Here is a 6,115-nt window from a genome sequence, read left to right as displayed (position 1 = left end):
GGCATACCTGACATACCTGGCTTGTGGATTGGTAGAAATATGTCTGATAGTTAGTAGTCCTCGGCGTCGCGCTTTTCCGTTTCGTCAACCCGCAGCCACCCCCAGAATCCTCAGCCACCCCAACCTTTGACACGGGTCAAACGTCAATCTATTTATAGATACAGTTACCCGGAACTCCCGAAAATAGGCTAGGCAAAACAATGCCGGTACTTACTACGGTCTCTGGGCAAAGTGATGTCCCATGTGAGAGAGAGAGTCTCGATCCAGTACATATTCTTCTAGATTCTAGTCTACTTATACTTCTAAACACTTCTACCATGGAGGACGAGACAAAGAGATCTGTGACGAAGCGATCAAGTTACAACCATTTTTTACCACAATGTTGCGGTAAGTGACAAAATTAAAATGTAATTTAAAAAAAACAAAAAAACACCCGACCTCATGAATGTAATTATGTTAGATCTATACACGTTTTATACTGTTTGTCTGGAATAAAATCTCTAGATCTAGTATTTTGCATGCTGAACACGAAAAAATGGCCTTAATTTTTTTTTTACGCAGATCAATAGATATCTAGTTATTGAGTTATAATTGATGTTTGAAAACAGAACTAGATTCTAGATCTAGGACCAGTGTCGTAGTAAATATATATATTTGACTTGTTTTTAACAACTTCGGGGGTTTCAGCATGCCTGCCCCCCCTGCATAATTTCACAATGATTTGATGTTTTGGCAATTTGGATTGAAAGGTACTTCAAAACAATTGATTTTCATTTTTTTAAAAATTGTAATTGAAAAAATTGCTTCTAACACCCATAAGAAAAATGTCCACTTTCCAAGGCAAAGGAGGACTCTTGATATTGACATTTTAAAACTTTGTTGATAAGTATCAGCCTTATGAAGAGTGCTAGGGTCTAGATCTGGATCTAGTGTCTGTATATTGGTGAGAAATATTACTATTCAAGATAATAATGAGATTTGGCCCTCAACAATAGTGCAAACATAACTTTTCATCTTTCATTACAATAATTTTATAACTTATTTTATTTCACAGCCCAAGGTTATGAGTCAACTCAGTTTACCAAATCTGGGAGATGTTTCAAAGGTTACATCGAAAATATGGCGCTCATTGGACGCAGATACTCGAAAGGTACCATCTGTAACTATTTCTCCAAAATTTACTTTCATTTACTTTTTAATCTTTACCACCATATGGTCGCTTTTAAGGACAAGCGGGCTAACCCAGATTTCGGGGGTTCCCAGAAATCCTGACCCGCACCAAAAGTTTTTGACAATTGAATCGCTTCTAAGAAAGGAAAAAAAAATTTGTGACTATTGAGAATGAAAGCACTAGAATTGATTGATCCTGTGACCAAAGGAAGTTATTGAGCCTTAGGCCTTGTTTGAGCACGCGGGACACACTAAACATTTTCAGTTGGTAGGAAATTCTGAATTTTGCCCAGGTGGCGGCCGAAGCCTACTCTCAATTTTAGATCACCAAGGGATCTTTAAGTTTATCTTGTGCAACTTGCACACGGGACCTCCGATATTTTTCGCCCTTGTCCGAGAAGGCTAGTTGTAGATCTTTCGTACAAGAAGATCAGTGGTGAGGCTGAAAGACAGCACAGTAAGAAGGAGCCAAGGAGTAGCAGTAAAACAGTAGAAAGGCTGCAGAAAGAGTCATGGAGCCCAGAGGAGGGGGCAAAGGAGGTGATGAGGTGGGGGCAGAAAGTGGAGACGAAAGCAGACAATAGAACATTGCCAGAGAGCTGGAAAGAAGACAATTTTAAGAGAAGAAAATTTTTCGAACCCGGGACCTTTGAATGAGAGGCAAATACCTTAACCTCTATGCCACGAGAGCCCCCAGTGTTGGACAATATAAAAAAAAAAGAACGGCAAGACATTATAATCAATTTTTAATTTGTTTTTTGTTTTATTGTGCGAAAGTCAAATGACGAAAACACAATAAAAAATACAAAGTAGAAGCAATGCTAATACATGAAATTCTTGTGTATAGGAAATACTCACACACACACAAAATACTAATTATAATACACTTAGAGACAATCAGAAAATAATTAATTTTAATAACCCATTTTAAATCAACAGGACTGGAAGGAAGCTGCCCAAAAGCACAGGGAGGATGTGGATACCGGGGTGGCAGAGGAGGAAAAATGTAAGCACTGTGGCGCTAAATACAAGAACCACAGATCTCTGGTCTATCACCAGAAGCATTGTCGGCTGATTTGCATAGAATGTGGAGAGGTACTAAAGGACAGACAAGCTCTCCTTCGCCATCAAGCAAAAGAACACAAACGATCTCACCCGTGTGAGATATGTGGAAAACATTTTCAGAGTAGATGGCTACTAAAACGCCATTCTGCTGTTCACACAAAGCAAACATTAAAATGTAACATTTGTAATGTTGAATGTACTGCGAAATCTAATTTAACAAGGCACATGAAAAATATGCATTCGTAATGAACCATAATGGGGCACTGTGTTCCCAGAAGTGCAAAGTGAGAAATAAATTCTTAGATTGCTCATTTTACCATTTATCATGTATACCATGTATTTATAATTTTCTTATGTTTTTTCTTTGTATTTAGTACATTGATCAAACTGATTTCATTAATCAATAAAGGACTCAATACATCTTATGGCCCTCCACTTTACATTTCTTTTCATACTTGAGTTGTAAACCATCGACCGTATTTATTACGTATTTTAACAGTTATAACTTGTTCCAATGTATGCCATTTTATTTTTAAAAAGGCTACCTCACAGATTCACAGCCTTCTCTAAAATATATTCAATGCTCAAAATATTATTGTTATAGACATTACAATGTGAAGTGATGGTGTAAACCTCCCTAGACAATTTTGTAATGAAACAATTCGATTTCATATTATTTTCGGATTTTAACATTTTGTAAAGACCTAATGTCTTCTTCTTAGTATTAGAACTAAGAAAATAAAACACTTCAAATGGGCAACACAACAATATAATACACGCATTTGTTTATATAAATATGTTATTTACTGCGTCATTTTTTAAGGCTCCAAGTAGTAAAATGGATTTCAGACCACAAAATGACACACTTGGATGTTCAGAGGAGGAGGAGGCTGACAGAATAAAAATGGTATTTCAGGTCTTTATAAACACAATCAAGAATTTGATTGAGAAGAGATTTTGGATTGCGAATTTGATGAAGAAGCAACCTTTCTCACCTTTGATTTCATAACATGTGAGCCAGACTTTTTGGGTATACCGACGTTGTCTTTAACATTTGTGACCAGGCTATGTTTTCTCTTTCGAAATTTTGGTGGCATGCTTAGAGCTTGCAAAGACACTGGTCTTCCCTTTCCGACTGCTTGGCGTGATCCATTTCCTGACTTTCTTACCCTGCCTGGCTGACATCTGATTTTCTTGCCTCTTTTGGTTCCGAAAGCTTCATCTTTACCAAAGTTAAAAAATGCACTTATAAGCTTATTTTCATTACATGTTGATTTCAAAAGATCGCTTAGTCTACTTGAAAATTTCATAACACTTTCAGTAAGTTTGGGATCACAAGAACTTTTAAGTTTGTCTACGAGAGCAGAACAGAGGGACTGCAAAGATTCTTCAGCTTTATCAATGCTATTCTTACTTTCAATACTTTCATTGAGACTTGAACTTGAAGCTGGTGTAGTTACAGAAGATGTGATGTGTTCCGTTACATCTGAAAGGTTTAGGCCTACTGGGTGATCGTTAGTTTCATGAAAGGAAGACTGTGCGTTAGGAATGAGAGAATGCCCATCTTCAGTTTCTCTAAATGTGTTATAAGAAAAAAGAGGAAGTGTTTGACCGATTGCTATGTAAGCCAACTCTTGCCTTAGTGGTGCGGATGAAACAGGTGCAAAATTTAGACAGTTGGCTAGCCCAGAAGCCCAGATGACATACTGATGCTTACAGGGACTTCCATCCTTTCCAATTTCACAGGTGCATAGTCCGAGAGACATATCCACTGTATATCTGCGGTCATTTGAACTGCAACTATCCAGTGAGAACACATTATTAGGCAGTATTGATAATGACTGGAGAACCCTTTCCTTCTCATTCTCGGTTGGAATTTTGAACCCCTTGAAACGTTTGGTGTATCCTTCAAATGCATTTGCTGAGACGGATAAAAGCCTATCTTTATAATGTTCCTCTAAATCTATCAGTAATTTGTTCAAGAGGGCAACAGCATTGTATTCTTTTGTTCTGCGGAGTATTACATCTTTCAGTACAAGGAACTGGGCTTCAACAAAATTATTGGTATTATTTCCGCGCACTGGTAGATGTGATCGGAAGGACAGTGCAAAAGATCCCTTTAAATTGTAAAGTCCCTGAAAATACTTTCGGGCCCTGTCATTGTCCTCAAGAACAGAATCCTGCAGCAATTTGTCATACAGGGTTTCAAATGAGTCCTTATCAGTGGCCAATGCAGATTTTTTGAATAAAGCAAATAAGTCAGCTCTGTCAAACTGTGAAATTCCATTTTTATTCTCTGTCAGCCATCTCCATACCTGTTGTAGAATGTGAAACATGCACAAAAGATAGTCTGTGGATGGCCACACAGATTTCAAGGCATTTATTTCCTCTGAACAGTTATCAGTGAGGAAAACACATGGACCATTCAGTTTCCCTCTTCCAAAAAAGGCATCATCTGGAAGACAGTCTTTGAAGAAAGAAAACCCCTGTTTCAAAGTTTCCTCTTTCTCATCACTTGTGATGAGCAAACCCAGAGGAAGGGCTCCTGCAACACTGTGTGTGCAGAACAGAAAGATCTTGAGGTTGTGTTCCTCACAATTAGAGGTGGAATCCACAAACACAAGCTCCGAACTTTGATGAATTTTTTTGTGGACTCGCAACATGAGAGGGGTGACAATAGCAACTATCAATGGTTTCCCTTCACCATCAAACATTTGGTATTTTACCTTTGAGTGTGGATGTGTTTCTTTGTAGGATAACAGACTTTCTTCAAGCTTGTCAAACATTCTACTACAATGACCCCCAAATTTTTCTTTCACAAATTTTTCATACAAGTATGTAAAATCTCTTCTTCTTGGAGCATACAGACGATCGGCTCTTTTAGTGTGATAATCCAAATCATCTTTACATGACAGCTTCAATTGTTTTAAGAAAAGATGTCTTGCTGTAGTAGCAGTTTCTCCCTTTGAAAACAAATGATTTATCTCACTCACTACGGAATCAGGGATGCAATTATAGGTCGATGCTTCTAAAGAATTGCAAGAATGATTGTGAATTGAGGACAACTGTATTGTGCATTGTCCTGAAGATGACACTTTCACAGATAAAGAAAAAGGACAATTTGTGTTTTTTACTCTTGCCATTGGGTTGACCTTTAGTTTCTGTTGTGGGTCCTTACTTGGGCACCAATTACCCGTTGCATGTTGACACCTGAGGAATAGACCATGATGATAGAAGTTACCGATCTGTATGAATACTAGAAATACATATCATGTATAACATCTGCCTTCTTAAATTTTTTAAAATGCAGACATTTATTGGATAAGCTACAAACATTTTCATTGATAGTAATAGTTGTTGCAATGAGAAAGAGTGTATGCCATATTTTGCTTGAATGATCTACTCTGTTATTTTTTACCAAATGTAGAAATGCATAATTATGATATATCTGTGTAAGTGTTCCGCACAATTTACCGATCTAAAGATTGCGCTGTTAACGATCGTATTATTGCGTAGCCATCTTAAGATTGTGGGGCAATTTTTAGATTGCCATGCGCGTTTTAACGATTCTTTATTATATAATTGTATCATTCTTGTGAGCTTTTCCGTTTCATATCTATTTTTAATTTTCATATTTTTTCACTTTTGAAAATGTATGTGTATGTTCCTATATGTGAGTAAAAGAATAAAGATGGGAAGTGAACTATCTTAAGATTGCAGCGCAATTATATGATCATTAAAACACGCAAGCGACAATCTGTAAACTGCGCGGAAATGCATGTTCTTCATGAATATTATGTAAAGCGCATGGAACAATGATAGTAACACGGATTTGTGCCATATAAATGTCATATATTTAGTATTATAAGTAAACAATGTA

Source organism: Aplysia californica, unplaced genomic scaffold (assembly GCF_000002075.1).
Source record: "Aplysia californica isolate F4 #8 unplaced genomic scaffold, AplCal3.0 scaffold00238, whole genome shotgun sequence".
NCBI lineage: Eukaryota > Metazoa > Mollusca > Gastropoda > Aplysiida > Aplysiidae > Aplysia > Aplysia californica.
The sequence above is the reverse complement of the archived record's forward strand: the minus strand, read 5'-3'. Positions refer to the sequence as shown.